The sequence below is a fragment of the Trichosurus vulpecula genome, chromosome 3, assembly GCF_011100635.1.
Source record: "Trichosurus vulpecula isolate mTriVul1 chromosome 3, mTriVul1.pri, whole genome shotgun sequence".
Lineage (NCBI taxonomy): Eukaryota > Metazoa > Chordata > Mammalia > Diprotodontia > Phalangeridae > Trichosurus > Trichosurus vulpecula.
Window position 1 is genome coordinate 2,218,658 of NC_050575.1, and position 22,548 is coordinate 2,241,205.

General features: G+C 41.9%; 1 protein-coding gene across 1 annotated transcript in view; it reads right to left on the reverse strand.

Annotated features, from left to right (window-relative positions):
* The window catches only part of CTNNA1 (catenin alpha 1), a 150,666-nt gene extending 128,900 nt beyond the window's left edge, over window positions 1-21,766 (reverse strand). Inside the window, exon 1 of the mRNA XM_036751775.1 lies at window positions 21,584-21,766. The gene's annotated coding sequence lies outside the window, so the exon portion shown is untranslated. The remainder of the gene's footprint in view (window positions 1-21,583) is intronic.
* Between the last annotated feature and the right edge of the window lie 782 nt (window positions 21,767-22,548).

The following is a 22,548-nucleotide window of genomic DNA, read 5'->3' on the forward strand; positions in this document are numbered from 1 at the left end:
ATCTTAAATTGCTGTAGTGATCTGATAATGGCTTTTCCCATATTTGGATCTTGCTTCCCCCAACAATACTCCTTAAGGCCAACAACTGTCTTGTGCTTTTTGACACCTTATAAGTTGTGCTGCTTGTGGAAATTTTTCAGTAAGCATTTAACCAATTTCCCACACTCCCAACAAACACTGTGATAAAAACCAGTATGTACAAGAGACCGAAGATTTCTACACAAGTACGGTAAAGTAAAAAATCTGGAAAAATAAAAAAGCCACCACATAAATGTATACCTATGACAAAAATGGCTTATTTTATTCAATAGCCACCAAAAAAGTCCCAAGCTTGTGTACTGCTGTTCAGTGGTGTCCGACTCTTCAAGACTGCATGGACCATACAGAACACCAGGTCCTCCTATCCTCCACTATCTCAAATCTGCCCGACCTCATGCTCCTTGCTTCCAAGACACTATCTATTCATCTCATCTTCTGCTGTCCTCTTTCTCTGCCTTCAATTTTTCCCAACACCAGGGTCTTTTTTTAATGAGTCCTGTCTTCTCATATGGAGCCAAAGTATTTAAGCTTCAGTTTTGGTATTTCTCCTTCCAATCAATAGTCTGAATTAGTTTCTGTAAGTATTGATTGATTTGATCTCCTTCACGTTCAAGGGACTCTCAAAAGTCTTCTCCAACAGCACAATTCCAATGCTTGTGTCGAAAACATTATCCCCCAGTGTTCCAATAACCAATCACCATTCTCCATTTATTCATTCAACAACCTGCCTCTACTGAGAGTTTAGCATATCCAAGGAATTCTATATTCTCTAAGTTATATTTATTTTTAAAGTAAATTTTTTCTTAATATGTTTAGGGTTTTTTCCCCTACCAGAATTCCTCCTCCCAATCCATCCTCCTCCCATAGAACTATCCCTTACAAGAAGTAATATTTTAAGAGAAAAACAAACAAGACAGTAAAACTGACCAGCACATTTAAAGAGTCTAAAAATATATACAATGTAGCACGCCATGGTCCTCCCACCTCGGACAAAAAGAGTACAATGGAAGTATCCTATCACATCTCTTCTTTGGGGCCATGCTTGGCTTTTGTCATTTTGCAACACTCACTTTTGACTTTACTGCTGAGTGGAATTCTGAAATAGTGAAGCCCCTGCCTTCAGCATGGGACAAGACCTTACCTCTCCTACCAACCACCCCCACCCTGCACCCCTTCCATATTGTTAGAAATTGCTCTGCTGAGAAAGTAGAGATAAGAAATTACATCAGCAGACAGACACCTGTGAGGTCCTGTTTATCTAGCTTTTACTCCTTTTTTGCTGAATGCTAGTCCCTGGTCTCACACCTTTTTGTTCTTTGTTGGGGGGGGGGGGGGGGATTCCCTGTTTAGAATGTGAGCTCCAAACCCAGTCAATGGGGAAAGAAGCCAGTGGGGAGGGTGGGGAGAACTCTGCCTTAGGGTCTATGTAACTTGGTTTGAGCTGTATGCAAGACACACACACTCGCTGGGGTATGCCCTTCCTCATGAGAAAGTAATAAACTCCTTTTTGCCTTTTCTCAAGAACAGTCTCTGTATATTTTTAATGTGAGTAGTGGTCTCTGACCCACACACCGTGGTTCTTAGTTTTGCCATTTATAGCATCTGTAGTAATCATGTATAATGTTTTCTTGGCTCTCCTCCATTCTGCATCAGAGCATGTAAACCTATCTATGCTTCTCTGTATTCATTATATTCATCATTTCTTACAGCACAGTTAATAGTCCCTTACATTCGTGTACCACAGTTGGTTCCCAATTAATGGGTATTCTAAGGAACGTAGATCTTGTGAGAAACGTGGTTTTGGGGATCACTGGACTTCCCCAAATTGTGAGAACACGCGGCTTTGGGGATCATTGGACTTCCTAGGCAAGGCCAAAGTCCTGAGGAAAGAACCCTGTGATAATCCCTAGGGAAGGCTGTACAGACCACAGGACTCCCAGAGGAAGACCAAGTGGTAGCCATTCCTTAATCTGTGGGGAATCACAGGGCCTCCTAGGGGTCAGACCCTAAGGAGGACCCAAGTGATGGCCCCTTAGGATGGTGATAAGATCACAAGGCTCCCAAAACAGGGCCGGAAGTCCCAAGTGATGTCCCCTTAAGAAGGCCCTGCAGACCACAGGGTTCCCCAAGGGAATCAGGAAAGGGAATGAGGAGTGGTAGCCCTCTTAACACCGCAGTGGGGATCACAGGACACCCCAAGACAAGATCCAGGAATAAACACAGTGAGCTTCCGCTGCCTGTTGCTTTCCTTCACTTGACCTTAAGAAAATCCATGTGATTTGCCCATTCACAGCCAAAGAACTCAAGACCAGAATGGGCAGAAGAAGGCATTTTATTACGCTCCTCACGAGAACAGGTGTAGCGCTCACAGGAACACTCACGCTGATACAGCTCCAGGAGCAGGGGTAACCATTCCCTCCACTCCTGCTAGAGTCATGGTTAGTTTACAATCTTTGTTTTTTACATAGTTTTCCTAGGTTATACAGTTTATATAAATAGGATAATAAGGATACAGAAGCAAAAGTGAAGTTAATTAGATTTTCCTTGTCTTAGTTTAGGATTAAACTATATTCTTTTACTTCCCCTACTTTTCCCCTTTAACAAGTGCAAATTATGCAAATCAGTAGGCCTGGATTCCTGACCAAGACCAGACCCTAGATAAGCTTGAACTGGTTCAAGTGGGTTTGGCCTCTCTAATTCCCTAGACTGCCTTCTCAAAAAGTATGCACATGCGTACAAGCCTCTGACCTCTCACCTGACCGACCTTGAGGCCTGGTCTCTGCTAAAGCTGGGGTGGGGGAGGGCAGGGAAGCACACCTTTAGTTCTGTGGAAACAAAACTCCTCCTCCCATTTCTTACAACTGGTAGGGACGTAGGAAGTCATTCCAATACCTTCACTTAACAGATAAAGAAGCTGAGGCTCCAGAGTGTTAAATGGTTCTCAAGGTCACACGTGTAGCAAATGGTAAAGCTGGGATATGAACCTAGGTTCTTTGACTACAAATCCTACATTTTCCCCCACTGTCGTGATCACCTTGTGCTACGCCCTGCACTGAAGAAATAAAAGACAAGAGTAAAGGCAATAAATGACTGTACATAACTTCCTTTCTCCCCACTACATGCAAAGGGAAGGTAGTTTCATCTCATAGAATCAGCCATGTCTTTCATTTCATTAAGATCAAAGATAAAAAGCTGGAAGGGTTCTGACCTCCCCTTGTCTTGTAGATGAAGACACTGACCCAGACAGGCTGTATAACTCTAGCAGAGCTCCAATCTGAACCCAGGCCCTTCGACTCCAGATCCAACATTATTTCCATTCACTAAACTATGATGCCCTGTTGGCAGAAAACACTCCTTCCTGTGCCATTTTCTGTCTGTTGCTTAGTAGTTTCAGTAACCAACACGTTTTTCAGATGTTAACCATTTCCAGCATTTCTGTTCCATCTGCTGTCCCTCAAAAAGAAACAAGGAAGGAGGAGAGATTGAAAATAGAAAAAAGCAAAACAACCTCATTTAAAGTTTTAAAACTGTAACCATTTCCTTTTCTCTCTTAATGTAGCAAGTCCCTGCACCAATAATAACAATAAGCCACCTTATCAGTTAAACCACTTAGGAGATCATTTACCATGTAGTCTATGTAAAGGCCTTATATTTGCTGAGCTAGGAAAATACCTGCATAGGTGGAGAGTTTATTATCCTGAAATTTGTTTTGATCAGTGTTTGAAGGTTTGAACATAAGTCATTAATTCAAACCTCTGGGTATTGGGGGGTAGAGGAGGAAATAGTAGCTTTGGTCTATAAGGTGCAAGTGTGCGGGGAGGGGGAGGGGGGGTATTTTTTTGTCCCTGGAGATCTGAGTTTGAAAAAATGGCATGTTTGGGGAACTACAAAAGATCTAATCAAAAGTGAGACTTCTAAGACATATGTATATATACATATTTATATACTTTAAAATATTTAAGTTGTGTTTTTGGCAGTTAGATTCACGGATGAACCCACAGCTGTGTTAATGCCATTTAATGTTCATGTGTCTAGCATTCACGATAGCTCCGAATGCTCCAAAATAGTGTATCTTGTACAATGTAGCAGTTAACACTGCTTTAGGAACTTTAATTTCTAAATTTCCTGATGTGCATTTAAATGAACAACAGTAACACTGCATTAACTTAACCTTGATTTAATAAAAAAAAAAAAAAAGCATTTAATAGCACAGTAGAGGTGGAATGAAGTTTTAGTGGCAGACATTTTAAGAGTGATGTGACTATTCCTTTGTAAATTAATGTTTAATGTGTTTAGGAAGGGGTATAGTTTGATGCATGAATTGGAATACTTTGCCATAATTAGATCCTTTATGGTGAAATGATGCTTTCTCCCCTCCACCCCTTCCTTTTTTCTACAATCCTCTTCTTTTCTTCCACCATAAAAACTGCCAGTGCAACTCCCTGATCTTTCTCCCCTGGCCACTTAATACTTGCCTGGTGTTGTCCTGTTTTAATTTATGCAGGTAAGGCAGAAATAGACTTCTCTATGACTCCTCCTCCTACAGAATCCTTTGATTACTATTACTCATTAATTAAAGTTGGATAATAACCCCATTAGGTTATGGAGTTAGTTTGACTAGAAACAGTGAAGGTTTTAAAAATTACCTAGTTATGCCAGGAGGGTTGAATATAATCATAAATCAGAGGGTATGACTTAGATTAAGGCAAGGCCTTTTGTTTTCATGGGCAGGTATTTTAAAATTAAGTTCTTTAAACTCTTTTCATTCTGTGTGATAGACAAAGAACCCAGAGACCTTATCCTTCAAATGATGTTGCTCTTTTCAAATATATCAGTGTCTTAAATGCCAAATTTAACGACTTCTTTCTCAGTCCCCACCCATCATTCTTGACTTCTGCAGCTGTAGACACAGTTAATGAAGGTCTTCCTTGCAAATGCCTCCTATAGTTTTTCATGACATTGAAGTCCCTCTCCTTATATCCATCTCTATGCCCCCTCACACATTCCCACCGTTCCTTCTCAGTTTCCTTTTCTGGATCTTCATCCAGGTCACACTCACTAACTTTGGGTCAGTCAATGAGTCAACAAGCATTTATTAAGTGCTTACTATACATCCTAAGCGCTGTGGATACAAAGAAAAACAAAAACATGGTTCCATGTGGTGTAAATGGAAGATCATTTCAAAAGGACAACACTAACAGTGAGAGGGGCGGTGGGAGGGGAAATGGGAAAGGTCTTTGAGCCTCAGTTTCTTCACTCACCTACCTCACAGGGAAACTAAAGAACTGGATGTAAAGTGCTTTTCAAACCTTAAAAGGTCCGTGTAAATGTGAAGTACTATTTAACAGGGGTAAGGAACCTGGGGCCTCCAGGCCACAGGTTCCCCACTCCTGTACTATTATATCTATCCACATGTGAAGTTAGTCCTGGGCCCAGTTCTCATTTCTTTCTTAATTGTATAACTTGGGGATTTCCTGTGAGTCCAATAATCATCTTTATGCAGATGATTCCCATATCTGTACACCCAGCTGTGAGCTCCAGTCCCACATCACCAGGTATCTTTTGGGTATCTCTCATCCAGTTTGGTTTTAGGGCATCTCGAATTCAACAAATCTGAAACAGAACCTTTCATTCCTCTTCTCCTAGTCCTCTCCCCTCTTCCCAACTTTCTTTTACTCCTGGGTACCATTATGTCCCCATTCACACAGGCTTGCAATACTTACTCCTTACTTATACTGCACGTCCCGTCAGCTGTCAGATATCAGCATCACTCAGTTCTCAAAAGAATTGCAAACAATTAATAAAACATATGACAAAACACTCCCAATCACTGATAAAATAAAGGCAAATCAAAACAACCTTAAAGGTTTATCTTAAACTTGGCAAATCTGCAAAGATGATAAAAGTTGGGAAGTCATTGATTGAAGGATTGTGACAAGACACAGCAGAGTGCATTTGTTGGTGGAGCTATGAATCAGGAAGTCAACCATTTTGGAAAACCATTTGCTCATCCACACCCTATGACTTGGAGATTCCATTACTACGCTCGTACCCCACAGAGGTATTGATGAGAAGAAAGTCCCCATATACACCAAACTACTTACAGCCAGCAGCACTTTTATGATAGGAAAGACTTGGAAACAAAGTAGATGCCCGTTAACTGGGAATTGCGATTTTTTTTCCATGGTTTATGTTGTTGTTCTAAACCTATTTTCCACCAAAATGCTTTCTAGTTTCCATGGGAATTCTTGTCCAACAAGGCATTCCTCCCCCAGTACTTTAAATTCTCAAGTTCAGCAAACACTGAGTGGCTTCACCCATGTGTTTCTATTATTGATTATGAAGTCTTTAATCTTCTTTCCTACTTAAGCAGCATCAAATAAGATTGATAATTACTGCTTTACATACAATATAAGTCGATGTTTTATAATACTAGGCTTTCCTTGCTTTTTTGCTTCTACACTTATCATTTCTTGACCTGTTCTGCTTCCAAATGAATTTTTTATTGTTGCCTAAAGTAACCCCTTGGTAATTTACTATAGCACTAAATCTCTAGACTAATTTAGGCAACATCATAATTTTCACTATATTAGGCATTGCCCAACCATTAATATTATTTCTGAAAAGTCTGTTTTGTAGTTATTATAAATTCTCTCTGTGTCTTGGTAGATTACCTCTCATATATCTTAAGCATTCTCTAGTTGGTCTGAATGTATTTTCTCTTCATTTTCCTTGTTTTTGTTAGTAACACAAAGAAATTATTATCTTGTGGATTTATATTGCATACTAATATTTACTGAAGCAATAACAGGGACTGTTTTTTGCCTTTCTTTGTATGCCCAGAAAACAGTGGGTGGCATACAGTACATCCTTAATAAAAACTTGCTCATTGTCTCGATTAGTTTCTTTCATAGTATCTAGTCATGAAAAAGAAGGAAGAGACCAAGATAGCATCAAGGTTTTGAGAATAGGGGAAAGTAAATGACATGTACACAAAAAAAGTCACACAAGTGGTAAATGCACAGCCCAGGTCAAAGAAAACGGCTCAAATGAGATTCTGGGGAAAGATTACTTCTAGTAAGAGAATCCAGTAAGACAACCAACCCGAAGAGAAAAAACAAAAAGTTCAGAGGGCAATACAAAGTTCTGTAGCAAATGTATTAAACTCAGTATAACCTTTTTTTTTTCTTTAGGCAAACCATGTGTAACAGCTATTTCCAGTTTCACATAAAAACTTTTCTTGGTTCCCCTTTTTAAACATATTGAAATGATGAAGTATCTAAAGCAGGTAGGACCTTGCCCGTGTACAGTTGAAAGGAGATATAAGAAATTCAACAGACTGAGGAACTGCGTGTTAAGAGGGATATGATAATGTTAATATTCATCAACATAAATGCTTAAGTCTCAGAAAGAAAGTGGAGTGAAGAGAAAGAACAATAGAGAACTGGGTACTAAAGTGCATATAAATACTACACTTAAATTCAGTTACCTAGAAAAAATATCCTTTTTACTCTTTCTAAAGAGTCTATCTGAACTTTGATTTCTTTCAAAGGCTGCCTCAAATTTCCTTCCTCAATTCAACAAATATTTAAACACAAATATTTAACATAACTTTGAAGGGACAATGATGAAGAAATGGCAGCATCCCTACTCTAGTGATCAAGCTAGCATTCTATTAAGCCAGTTCAGCTTTTCTCCCCCTGAAAAGAACATTTACAAAATGATGTGGTTCTAAGCTAAAAATAGTCCCTTTTGTCTAGAAACTACAGTGACCTAACTAAACATAAATGATGACTATAATCAATCATTAACACTTGTGGGAATACATGCTAGTCTGTCCCATGAATAGGGAACTCCAGGAAAAGCATACCAATAATTAAGCAACATTTTCACCTTTTCAATTCTCACCCATTACCTAACTGTATACTACCACTCTTTTAAGTATAAGAGATAATTAATATTTAAATATTCAATATGCCAAATGTAAAAATATCAGGAGTACCATACTTCCTGTCTTCAGAAATAAGGGGGGACAATTACCAATGCAAATTAATAGTTTCCTATACTTTAAACCAACCTTAAGTGGGCCCCATTCAAAGTATTTTCACAGTTCTAACTATATTAGCACTTTTAAGTATAAGCACAAGCTACAGTCAAATTTGGTTTTAATAGTAAAGTAGAAGACCTTTAGGATAGCAAAACTACTCTGGATAAAGAAGCCAGCAAGGCCTGTAATTTATACAGGTTAAATCATGGCAGGAACACCATCACAACAAAATATTTCCAAAATCTAGAAACAACAATTTTGTAAAATATTTGCAAAATTCTAGCATAGTAATAGATTTTAAGCGGTTCACTGATATAATAGAATTTTTCTCTGTATAACCAGAACTAACCTAGCCTACTCTCAAGCCATCCTGCAGAATTCACATTTCATTTAACATTAAAACAAGACCTTGTATTTAATAAAAGGTCAAAACACAGAATTTTTGAGCTACACATTATCTTGGCTAAAACTTCACATCTCCAAATTTTAGGATAAAAATCTTAACACAGCTTTACATTCTTTAAAGCCTAGAAAAAATGTTTCAGGTCTAGATATGAAAATAACTTCCCCATCAGTAAATCCACTCCTTACCAACCTCCATTTAATTAAACTGGAAAGACTAAAAAAGGTGGCAAACTTAAAAATAAAAACAAACTATCCATAAACGCTTTGTAACAGGTTGTTAAAATTAATTATATTGGAACTTTACAGTGTCCAGTACAACTGTATTTACTACATATTGTAGAAGTAACTTGCAGTCGCAAGAATAAGCATAAATTAAATCCCAACTGAACACCTCTGATAGATGACAGTACATCAACAAGTAAATAGAAAATGCCATGTTAATTTCAAGCTCCATTAGAAATGAGGTTACAGAGCCATTTGCACAAAAGAGGGAAATGTCTCTATATTTGTGAAAAACAGAAACAAAAAAAATAATGAACATTTAAGTGTTCCTAAAGCTAAATACTTGTTTTGTAGTGAGTTTTTTCTGCACACTTCAGACTTTAGATTAGGAATGAGTTCAGACCTCACATTAAGTGAATATCAGACAAGAGAACAACTCAAGCATTTGCAAACAGTTCTGTCAGTGGACCACAATCAATCCCAGTCTGCAACATCAGGGATACAGGAGACCTCAATGCTTCACATTTTACAAGATCTAAGACTGAAAATAAATGCTGTAATGCCACGGCATATTTCTTGAATTGATGCTTCAAGGAACACTTTCCCAAATGTACAAGTGTATCCACACTTAATGTCATGAATTAATATAATTATATTATATTAATATTATTATATTATAATATTATTAATTATTGTTATTGATTTTATTATTAATGTGCTATTATGTTATTATATATTAATATTATATTATATAATAATATAATTAATTATAATTAATAATGTCATGAATGAATGAAGTTTCCCACTTTATAGAAGAAGCGTATTAACAATGTTTTTGAAAAAAGATTTAAGGCAATCTTAAGTACTATATACTGAATTATTTTACTCCCTTCCATCCCATCTCAGAGTCATTTAGTCCAAGTGGGAACTCTAAAGCCCTAACATCCATCCAACCTTCAGCTAAAGAGTCATTGGGAGAAAAAACCCACAACTTCAAGAGGCAGCCCATTTCACTTTTGGATAGCTTCTCTGAACCTTCCACCTGTTATTTCTAGTTCTATCTTCTAGGGCCAAGCAGAAAACCAGCCTAATCCCTGTGTCAAAGCCCTTCAGATACTCTGTTCCCCTCCTAAGTCTTCTCTCCCACCAAGTATCCCCAGTTCTTTCAACTCACTCTTCTAAAGCATGGAGGCCTCTTTCGCCATTTTGGGTCACCATGATCTGAATTTCTCCAACTTGTTAATGATCTTCCTAAAATTTAGCTCTATATATTCATTGGAAGTCCTTGCTGATGACTTCAAAAAACAGTCTCATAAATAATATCCATGCATTAAGGAAAATGGTTTATTCAGAACACAAAGTTGGACCCTAGGCCTTCTCTTTCTACACTTTCAGGCTGACCTGTTGATCAGTTGCCTAGCATTCAATTATCATGATCTCAGGATCACAGATTTAGAGCTGTACGGGGCCTTCGAGGGCATCTAGAACACATCACCACCAATTTTACAGATGAAGAAATTGAAGTCCATGGAAATTAAGTGACTTCTGCAAGGTAACATGTCTAGTGAACAGCAGAGATGAGATCCGAACTGACAAAGAAAGGATTTAAACTCCAATCCTGAGTCCAAAGCAAGTGTTCTTTCCATGATACCATGAAGTGGAAGTGTAAGAGAGAGTGTGTGAGTGTGTGTGTGTGTGTGTCCAGCAGCCTATGCGACATTTCAAACTAGATGTTTAAAACAGAACTCATGAGCTTTGCCTTAGAACCCAACCCTCTTCCCTATTTCTTTTAAGGGTACCACTACGCTTCCAGTGACTGAGATTTACAACCCTGGAAGTATCACTAACTCCTCACTCTCTCTCACCATACATACCAAACCAAGTGTCAAGGGCTATGGATTCTACATCCCTATTATCACTTGCATTTGGTCCCTTCTTTCCGCTCACACAACTAATATCCTTCAACAGTCCGAATACGCTAACACCAATAACATCCTATTGGGCTCCCTGACTTAAGTATATCCCCCACCAATCCATCCTCCGCTGCCAAACTGAGATTCCGAAAGGTGTGGCCACATCACTCTCCTGCTTCCAATCTTCCCTCTAGAATCCAATGCAAATTCCTTTATTTGACAACCCGGCCCCAGCCTAGCTTTCCAAGGCTTAACCGACCTTACTCACCATCACACATTGTTCAGTTCAGCCACGCTGGTTTTCTTGTCCTTTCTCACACACGACGTCTGCCCCCATGCCTGAGATGGCACTCTTTCCTCACCTCCATGTCAGAATTCCCAGCTTCCTTCAAAGTGTAATTAAAACACCTCCTATGTGAAAGTCTTTCCCGGCAGCTCTAAGCAGCCAGCACCTTCCTCCAAAACCACCTCGTATTTATTGTGTATATACTGAATTATGTACAAATGCTCCATCTTCTTCCCAGATGGAATTCGAGCAGCAGGAGAAGAGTGACTATTTAGCACAGCACCGGGCCCACAGCAGATGCTGACACCAGGAGAGAAGGTAAGACTGGTAATGGTTGCGTCTCGTTGCTTTATAGTAGAGAAAGGCCGACCAAAAAATATCAGTCAATCAACAGGCCTTTATTAAACTCTAACAATGGGCTTGGGGATTATACTAAGCCTCAGGGACACAAAAGTTGAAGCTCATGTTCTAATGGAGTGGATAATATGCAAATAACTAGATACACACAAGATACATAGTATAAATGGAAGAGAATCTCAGAAAGAAGTCGCCTGCAGTTGTGGGGGAGGGGCCGGGGGACAAGAAACATTTCCATCCATCAGAAAGGATCTGCCATAAGTACTAAAGGAAGCCATGAGGCAGAAATGAGGGAGACAACTCCAGGTAATGAAGGGGCACAGAATAGGGAGACGGAGTGTCATGTTCTAGAAGACCAAAAAACCCAGTATCACTAGAACGCAGAGTACATGGGGAGGAATAAGGTGTAAGACTGGAAACATGCACAAAAAGACTTGTATAGATTCAATTACAAAGTGCTCTTTGAGGAAAGAAAACTTAAATAGCTGAAAGAATATTCAGTGCTCGTGGGAAGGCCATGCTAATACGATAAAAATGACCATTTATACTTTTAACACTATACCAATCAAATTCCCAAAAGGACACTTAATGCGACTTAGTAAATAACAAAATTCATTTGGAAAAAAGAAAAAAAAACTACAATGTCAAGGGAACAACGAAAAGAAAGAGCAACAGAGGGAGGAAAAGCGCTTCCAGACCTCAAACTATGTTACAAATCAGCAGCCATCAATCGGAAAATAGAGCTAGATCAATGGAGCGGACTGGACAAAGGAGAATCAGAAAAAACGGAAATGAATAACTCTGATAAAACCTGCTGGGAAACTGAACAGCGGTCTGGCAGAAATCAGGTTTAGACTAACACTTTACACCACATTCCACAACAACTCACACCTTTAATATTAAAGATAATCCTATTTAAAAATTAGAAGAGGAGTAGATCATACACTGCTCACAGCTGTAACCAAACAAGAGATAGAGGCAATTATAAAAGAGGAAATAGATAACTGAAAAGCTCCTGCACAGACATTAATACATCTAGGATAAAATAATTGATCAAATGGGAAAATTTTGTATCAGATTTCTCTAATAAGGGTATAGTATCTAAGATAAACTGCATATACATATATAGATGTGTAATTATATAATTAAACAAGCTGATCCAAGAAAACAGTATACAAAGACTCTAACAATGTCAATGTAAAGAACCACAGAAGAAAAACTCAAAAGCAAATGTAATAAAATTATGAAGATCGAGTAGGGCTCAAGTGAAGAGTTCTGAGAAGACACCCCCAATCTACCCCTCTGTGGAAGCGGGAGGTCCACGGGTGTTGGACTTTTTCAATGTACCAATCAGTTGTGCTGACATTTTAAAAAAAACTAGATATTGGATGGCTTCTCTCGGAGCAGGAGGTGAAGGGATACCAAAAATAACTATGCTCATGTCAAACACAACAGACATCAACAAAAACTTACTTAAAAAAAAAGACTGGAAAGGTAGGAACGGGTCAAGTCCTAAAATACTTCAAAAGCGCAGAAGAGTTTATATTGGATCCTGGAGGTAACAGGGAGGGGAAGGTGACAGGGTCAGACCTGCGGCAGTACACATGGAAAAATAATTGAAGTGAGTAGACACTTGAGACAACCAAAAAGCTACTGAAAACACTAGAAGTCTAGGCATGAAATTTTGAGTGCCTGCACGGGGTGGTAGCCCTGTGAGGTTAGAAAGCGGGACAGACATATGAGATGTGAAAGTAGAAGGGACAAGATTTAGCTACAGAACAGACATGTGGGTTGAGTGAAAGTGAGCAGCCAAGGGTGAAACTAACATTACGAGTCTGGGTGACTGGGAGAATGGTGGTACCCTGGATAGTAATAGGAAAAGTAGGAGGAATGAAAGGTTGGGGGAAGGGAGGGAGGGAGGAGAAATAATACGTTGTTTTGGTTATATTGATTTTGAGTCCAAGAATCAGTTGGCAATGCAAAACTGGAGCTCAGGAGAAATATGAGGGCTGGATATGGTTTGGGGAATTATCTACATTAGAAACAACTGAACTGATGGGAGCTGATGAGATCACCAAATGGGACAGAGGGAGGAGAGGGGGCAGGCATGTATTTACCCACTCAGTGCCAGGCACTTTGCTAAACAAGTTCCAAATACTATCTCATCTGATCTTCACCACAGCCCTGTCAAGAAGGTGCTATTATCCCCGTTTTACAGCTGAGGGAACCAAAGCAGAGGTTAAATGCCCAGGATCATATAGTTACTATCTGAAGCTGAATTTGAACTCCGCTCTTCATGATTCCAGGGCTAGCTGTATCCATCTAGCTACTCAGGACAGACCCTTCAGGGACACCCAAGGTTAGCAGCATGGACGTGGAAAAAGATCTAGCAAAGGAGACTGAGAAGGAGCAGTCAGATGGGCAGGAATGCATACAAACCAGCAAAGTACACTGCATTGGAAGCCTAGAAAGGATCAAAGAAAAGAGGGTGATTAACAGTGTCAAAGGCTGCAGAGATTATCAAGAATAATGAATAGTAATGGGGAAAAGGCCATTAGATTTAACAATTAAGAGAATATTAGTAACTTTAGAGAGAAATTTCCTTTTAAATGAAACTGGACACCAGATAGCAGAGTTTAGAATCAAGTGGAAGGAGAGAAGTGAAGGCACTAAGTACAAATGGCCTTCTCAAGTTTAGCCAAAAAGGGGAGTTGAGATACAGGCCAAGAGCCAGCAGAGATGCTCAGACCAAGTGAAAGTTTTGAGAGGTAGGCCTGTTTGCAGGCAACAAGGAATAGCCAGAAGACAGGGAGGCAATAAAGATTAATGAAGAGAGGGGGCAATTTACTGGATAATATGAGACAAAATGGGATCAAAGGTGCATGTAGAGCCATTTGCCTTGGACTAGAGAAGGCCCACTTCTCCATGTCTTACGATGAAGGAAGAGCTAGTAGAGGAAGATGTCTGAGTGAAGTGAAATGAAGGAGAGGGGAGCTCCACGAGCACTGGGTTGATTTTTTTTCATGGATTGTGTGGCAAAGTTCTTTAGCTGACAGAGTTGGGAGACAAAATGCCACAGGAAAGTTAAGGATGACACTTTTCAGTTAGTGAACTGCTATTAAAGGCACTAAAATTTTTGGGAGTGTGTGTATACGCATACGTAATACACCTTTAAATCCTGCCTTATGTTCAGTCCTTTGTCATCTCACTTCTATGGCCTCAAATAATTACAGGCGTAGATCTTTAAAGTAAAAGGCTTGGCTATACCAGATACAGTTAAGCTGCAGACTGGATCCTACAACCACCGTCACTGATGTATACACAGCAAACGGTGCACCTTTTTCAGTATTACATTTCAAGCTTACACATGAAACTAGTAACCTGGTCACCCACACACCACCCCCAACACGGTTTACAACTGGGTTGACTTTCCAATTTTATGCGATGAGAAAACACAGTGAGCTCTATCAATAACTACCCGATGACCTTGGTTGAGCCACAGACTGGACTTAATTTAGACCCAGAAAAAGCATTAGAGATCGGTAATACAATCTTCTCATTTTACAGGCAGGGAAACTGACGTCTCAAGCCTGCCTTGCCAAAAGTGACAAAGCTAATTAATTAGCTGAAGAACACGTAGGGAAACCAGGTTCCCCTGTCATGTTCTAACTTTTTAATCTGTAGGAAAGGGACAACAGTACTTGCCCTACACCTCCAACGCACAGCTGTTTTAAGGGTTAAAAAAAGAATACATGTTCAAGTCCTTTGAAATGTACAAAGCATTATATAAATGGAAGAATTTATTATTACAGAACTTATAACATTTAACATCTCCTATATTAAAATTGGTCTCATACTGACAAAAATATTTTAAAGCATCCTAGTTCTTTATTTGTGACCAAGTATCTCATTTTTTTTTTTGTTTTCTGAGTGTCAGTAGGGGTTTAGATAACAGCTACCAACTAACACTGGAAGCGCAAAAAAATTTCACATATACATTCAGCATTCTTTTCCTCTCTTCCTTTCTCCTAATTTTAAATCTCAAGTATCATTCCCTCTTTAAATATTAAATATTAGACTGACCCATGCCACTTCGTCCATGAAGCCTTTTCCCAGTCCTTTCTACCTACTCATGTCATGTATTATTTTATTTTTTCATGATTTATATGTCTTATATGCTCCTAGTAGATGTTAAGGTCCAATAAAGTAGTAACCCATCTTATTTAATCATTGTTAACTTCTCCAGAACCTGGCACAGGTTTCTGTAAATAAGAACTGCTTAACAAATACATGTTGAATTAAATGTTTCAGTTTTAGGGAACTTTTTACAAAAGACAAGCTCAGCATTTCTGCAACTAGTTTAGGTAAATTACCCACAAATTTGTACAGTGTTATTGGATGTTTGCAGGCAGAAATAAAAACATAAGTCAATAAAGATACTTTATCAAATCCATACCAGACTTCTGTCTTAATAGATTACACGAACAGAGTTAAATGTTCAAGTTGTTCATTGGTTTTGCTTTAGAGAATGGTGCTGTAGAAAAGCGCACTTGACCTTCTCAGAGTTTCTCAGCTCTGTCACTAACTGCCCTCTTCTCTGGGCCTATTTCCTCATTTGTAAAATGAAGAGACTGGACTCATTGGCTTGAAGATCCCCTCACAGCTGTAAATCCATGACCCTGTGAACACATACTGAGGACCAAAATGTATCCTAGCAAGCGTTCTGCATGACCCAAAGGCAGAGACCGTACTAAGGGGAACAAACTGGAATTTATTCATCACACCTTAAAAGAAAAGCATGAATATATTTTAATCAATTGTATACCCTTATAAAATAAAACACAATGTTCAGACTCCCAATCTGAGTCCCAAAGTTTTCATTCAGGAACAACCAATACAGATACAAATCTGTTTCTGCTAAACTGGTCCTATTTGCTCTAGGGAAGAACAGTGATAGTGAAGCCAAACAGAAAAGAATGTCCACAAAGCACCTAAGCAGCTGATATAAACACTCAAGTAGGAGTCAGCAAGTCCCCAATTCAAATCCAGCCTCAGACACTTTCTTACTAGCAGTGTTTGTAAAGTTCTTAAAATAGGGGGGCGGAGCCGAGATGGCGGCTGGTAAGCAGGGACTAGAGTGAGCTCCGTACCGAGTCCCTCCAAAAACCTATAAAAAATGGCTCTGAGCCAATTCTAGAACGGCAGAACCCACAGAACAGCAGAGGGAAGCAGGGCTCCAGCCCAGGACAGCCTGGATGGTCTCTGGGTGAGGTCTATTCCACACGGAGCTGGGAGCTGGGAATGGAGTGGAGCAGAGCCCAGCCTGAGCGGCGTGGACCAACAAGACCAGCAACCGGGCAAAGCATGCCCTAGCGCCCTGATTCAGTGAGCTGCAGCAGTTATCAGACCCCTCAACCCACAAACACCAAAGACTGTGGAGAAGGTTAGTGGGAAAAGCTGCGGGAGTGGAAGGAGTTCCTGGTTCAGCTTCCAGCCCCAGGGGCAGCGGAGGTGGGACAGCTACAGCTGTTGTTACTTCCCGGCCCCAGGCCCACCTGGTGGGAGGAATTAAGTGGCGGATCAGAGCAGGGGTGCACAGCCTGCCGAAGATCTAAGCCCAGTTCGGGTTGGGGGTTCTTGGGGAAGGAGGAGTGCTGGTGTGACAGAGCTGGCACCTCCCCCCCAAACGTGGAACATAGAACTCTGTAATTTACAAGCAGTCGTACCCCACTGAAAAACTCAAGGGTCAAGTTAGTTGGCTGGGAATATGGCCAGGCAGCGAAAACGCACCGAGATTCAGTCTCAGACTTTGCATTCTTTCTTTGGTGACAAAGAAGACCAAAACATACAGCCTAATGAAGACAACAAAGTCATAGAGCCTACAACCAAAGCCTCCAAGAAAAACATGAACTGGCCCCAGGCCATAGAAGAACTCAAAAAGGATTTGGAAAAGCAAGTTAGAGAAGTAGAGGAAAAATTGGATGAGGATGAGAAGGATGCGAGAAAACCATGAAAAACAAGTCAATGACTTGCTAAAGGAGACCCAAAAAAATACCGAAAAATACACTGAAGAAAACAACACCTTAAAACATAGATTAACTCAAATGGCAAAAGAGTTCCAAAAAGCCAATGAGGAGAAGAATGCCTTGAAAGGCAGAATTAGCCAAATGGAAAAGGAGGTCCAAAAGACCACTGGAGAAAATGCTACCTTAAAAATTAGATTGGAGCAAGTGGAAGCTAGTGACTTTATGAGGAATCAGGATATTATAAAACAGAACCAAAGGAATGAAAAAATGGAAGACAATGTGAAATATCTCCTTGGAAAAACCACTGACCTGGAGAATAGATCCAGGAGAGATAATTTAAAAATTATTGGACTACCTAAAAGCCAAGATCAAAAAAAGAGCCTAGATACCATCTTTCAAGAAATTATCAAGGAGAACTGCCCTGATATTCTAGAGCCACAGGGCAAAATAGAAATTGAAAGAATCCATCGATCGCCTCCTCAAATAGATCCCAAAAAGAAATGTCCTAGGAATATTGTTGCCAAATTCCAGAGCTCCCCGATCAAGGAGAAAATACTGCAAGCAGCCAGAAAGAAACAATTTGAGTATTGTGGAAACCCAATCAGAATAACCCAAGAATGGCAGCTTCTACATTAAGAGATCGAAGGGCTTGGAATTCGATATTCCGAAGGTCAATGGAGCTAGGATTAAAACCTAGAATTACCTACCCAGCAAAACTGAGTATCATGTTCCAAGGCAAAATATGGACTTTCAATAAAATAGAGGACTTTCAAGCTTTCTCAGTGAAAAGACCAGAGCTGAATAGAAAATTTGACTTTCAAACACAAGAATCAAGAGAAGCATGAAAAGGTAATCAAGAAACGGAAATTGCAAGGGACTTACTAAAGTTGAACTGTTTTGTTTACATTCCTACATGGAAAGATGATGAGTATGATTCATGAGACCTCAGTATTAGGGTAGTTGAAGGGAATATGCATATATATGTTTATGTATATATATATAAGTGAATGTGTATGTATCTATGTGTATATGTATGTATGTGTACGTATGTGTATATATATATATATGTGTGTGTTTTTATATATATATATGTAAAAGAGAGAGAACAGACACAGGGTGAGTTGAAGATGAAGGGAAGATATCTAAAAGAAACAAAATGAAATTAAGGGATGAGAGAGCAACATACTGAGGGAGGGAGATAGGGAGAGATAGAATGGGGTGGATTATCTCACGTAAAGGTGGCAGGAGGAAGCAGTTCTGTGGGAGGGGGGGAGAGGGCAGGTGGGGGGGGAATGAGTGAACCTTGCTCTCATCAGATTTGGCCTGAGGGGGAATACCATACATACTCAGTTGGGTATCCTACCCCACAGGAAAGAAGAGGGAGGAAGATAAAAAAAAATAAAAGGGGGGGGGATGATGGAGGGGAGGGCAGATGGGGGTGGAGGTAATCAAAAACAAACACTTTGGAAAGGGGACAGGGTCAAGGGAGAAAATTCAATAAAGCGGGATGGGTTGGGAAGGAGCAAAATATAGTTAGTCTTTCACAACATGAGTATTGTGGAAGGGTTTTACATAATGATACATGTGTGGCCTAGGTTGAATTGCTCGACTTCTTAGGGAGGGTGGGTGGGAAGGGAAGAGGGGAGAGAATTTGGAACTCAAAGTTTTAAAATCAGATGTTCCAAAAAAAAAAAAGTTTTTGCATGCAACTAAAAAATAAGATACACAGGCAATGGGGCGTAGAAAATTTATCTTGCCCTACAAGAAAGGAAGGGAAAAGGAGATGAGAGGAGAGGGGGGTGATAGAGGGGAGGGCTGACTGGGGAACAGGGCAACCAGAATATAAGCCATCTTGGAGTGGGGGGGAGGGTAGAAATGGGGAGAAAATTTGTAATTCAAACTGTTGTGAAAATCAATGCTGAAAACCAAATATGTTAAATAAATAAATTTAAATTAAAAAAAGTTCTTAAAATATAGTTTGCATATTTAATATAAACAATTTCTAAAAGAACTGTATCCATCAGATAATAAACAAACCCATCCCATGCCCAGTCAATGACATCAGCAGGAGCAAAAACATCCTTCTTTGTTACAGACTTTATATCTTTCATTAAAATATTTATAGAATGCCTACGTGCAAAGTGATGTGGCAGAGACAAAGACTGATAGGAACAGTCTTTCCCTCAAGGAGCTTATTCATGGGAGACAAGACAAGCACACAAATTATTATTGTTTTTTAAAATGCCATGAGGAGTAAAGTACCCTGGCACTTCAGGGATTACTTCCAAATCAAGTAAGAAGACTTCATGGAAATGCCAACATTTGAGTTGGCTCTTGAAAGGTGGGCAGATAAAGATCGGGCGCAAAGGGCATTCTACACAGAGAGAAGAGCTGCATCCAAAGCAACAAAGGGATAAGGGTGCAGTTCACACTTTGATAATGAGCTTTAAGGTTTACTAAGACTCAGATCAACCTCAGAATAACCAGGCAAAGCAGGTACTGCAATTATTCCCATTTTAAAGATAAGAAAAGTGAGTCTCACCAAGACAAAAGAACTTGCCACGATAAGGCTAAGCAGAGCCAGAACTCGAACCCAGGTTTTCTGTTAAACCCCTCTTTCAAATACACCACACCTCTGAACTGCGAATGACAAGTACTCCACTGGGGTGGAATGGATGGTACCGGTGGACCATAAAAGGAGGAGGAAGTATGTCCTATTATGGAGAACTCTTGAGGGCCAGCCTAGGGAGTTCTTTCTTTATTTTGTAGTTATTGTGACTAGACATTGAAAGTTTTTGAACAGGTTTGTTTTAGAATAGTCCACAGGCAGTTAACAGGGCTATCTCCACGGTCAAAGATGACACTTTGTATTTCTTTTACATCCCTAAAAGCACGTAGCCTAGTGCTGGGCAGCATGGCACGGGGGATGGCACATTGGACTTTGAGACACATGGACAGATAGGCTTTCACTGGGACTCAGACACAAGCAGGTAACTTTTCCTCTTTTCTCATGTGTAAAATGGGAATAATTCGCCTCCACTTTCTAATTCACAGGACTGTGAAGAAAGCACTTTGGAAACCCCAAAGCAATAAACAAGTATCAGTATTATTACTGGCATGCTTAATATTTACTACATTGATGTGCTTTTTAATATGGAATTTTCTTAAAGCGAGGCAAACCTGTATGGGCAGTACCGTATGAAAAGCAAAATGGAATCCCTATTCCTCCCCACCCCCCATCAAAACAGCTTCCCTATCAAGGAGCTCTAAGGGTGTGATTGTTTCGACAAAAGTTTTCCAACTCGTGTTACGTAGCTACAACGCAGAAAATCCAATGGGGGCGGGGGGGAGTTACAAAGATGGGGGCAACATAGTTTATCTCGGCATTTGGTTTGAGTGGGGAAACTCCTTGTCTGAAAGCTCTTCCCACTACAAGACGACCCTGAGCCACACCGAGATCCGATTTCTAAAAAGCTGAATCAGCACAAAAAGCTGGCAGTACTTGTGCGGTCCAAGTTCGAGTCCACATGGGCGTGGTGCGTTTGATTTACCAGGCCACGGAACTTCACGAACGCGAACGGACCGGGCTCCCACACTGGAAGGAGGGCCAGAAATGACTCTTTGGAATTAATCCCTTTCCCGGAAGAAACGGCCGGGGAGGTGGGATTCGAATTCCGGCCCCAGACCGGAGACCCTTCTGGGTGGGGGAGGGAGGAAGGAAAGGAAAGAGAAACCAGGAAAAACATCAAACAATCCAACTACCGGGAAAGTAATCCGATCCCCGCGAGCGGACCCCCGCCCCGCCCGGGGAACAAAATGCGGATTCTTCCCAAGGGAAGTGACCGGCTCGGAAGCCCGGACGGCCGCCCCTCCCCCTCCGCCCCTCCCCCTCCGCCCCGGCGCGGGAGGGGAGCAGGGGGGAGGGGGCTTTGGCGTCGCCCAACAACTTAACAAAGTTAGTTTGGAGGCCCGGAGAAAGTTGGCCGGCGCGGGGGACGCGCCGCCGAGCCCTGGGAGGGAGCGCCCCAAACTTGCCCACAGAGGTGCCCGGCCTGCCCGGGCACCTCCCCCCGCCCCCCCAGCTCCCCCCCCGTGGCGTGGCGGGGCAGGGGGCGCCCAGCACTCCCCAGGGCCGGGAGGGGCGCCGCGCGGCGCGTCTCGGAAAGTTCGGGGGAAGCCGCAGCAGGGGCGCGGGCCGGGGTGGGGCGCCCGGGACGTAATGGCGGGGGAGGGGAGGGGGCCCGTCGGGGGGACCCCGGCCCGGAGCCGAGGGGGCGCCGGCAGTTACCTGCGGTGAGAGGGGTGCGAGCGCAGGAGGAGGAGAGGAGGATCCCAAAGGCCCCGACGCCGAGCGCTGCCGCCGCCGCCGCCGCCGCTTTGTCTCCCGTCCCGACTCCCGAGGAGGAAATGGGCCGTGGCCCGCGCCTCCGCCCCTCGGCCCCTCACCGGCCCCCCGCCCCGCGCCAGGCTCTTCCCGGCACCGCCCTCCGCGGCCGCCCCGCCTCGCCGCTCTTCCCGGCTCCTCCCCCCGCGGCCGCTCCCGGCCGTTCCCGCCGCGCGCCCTCTCCCTGACTTTGCCCCGGGAGCCGGAGGACTAGCCAGGTTTCCGTGGGAGGCGCGGGCCACTCGGTGCGGTGCCCCCCCCGAGAGCAACCCCCCAAGCCCTGAACCGCAGCCCCAGGGTGGAAAAGTCCCCGGGAGTGGGGAAGGCGCGAGGGAGAGATTAAAGGGCAAAGGGGAGGAGAAGATAATCCCTGGAAGAGCTCAGAGAGCGGGAGGGGGGCGGGGCGGGTGAGTCATCTGGCTCCCGAGCTCAGGTGAGTCTCAGGGTGGGGCTTCTGCGCAGGCTCCGCCCCTTAGCCTGAGACTTAGGGCGCTCTGTGCCAGGTACGGAGCTGGAGCGCAGGTAACCTTCCTTGGTGATCCTGCAGCTGAGCTGCACTGTCCCAATGTCGTGGCGCTGTGCCGAGCGGCTGGGAGGGATGTCTCCATAGGACCCTGTTCCCAAAATGAATCCTTCAGAAAAGTAATACTGAGTTTTGAGGTAAGAGCTCACATTTGTTTGGCCCTCTAAGTTAAGAAGAAAAACTCTTCCCTGACCACCTGGGGCAGGGCAAGAAGCGCCAAATCTGGAGTCAGCGGCCCCACACTCCTCGATACGCCCTAAAACTGATAGCTAATCTTAAAATGTTAAGGACTGAATGTGAAATTCTGCCTCTTGCCTTTCAGAAAACCCAACAAAGTTGGTACTAG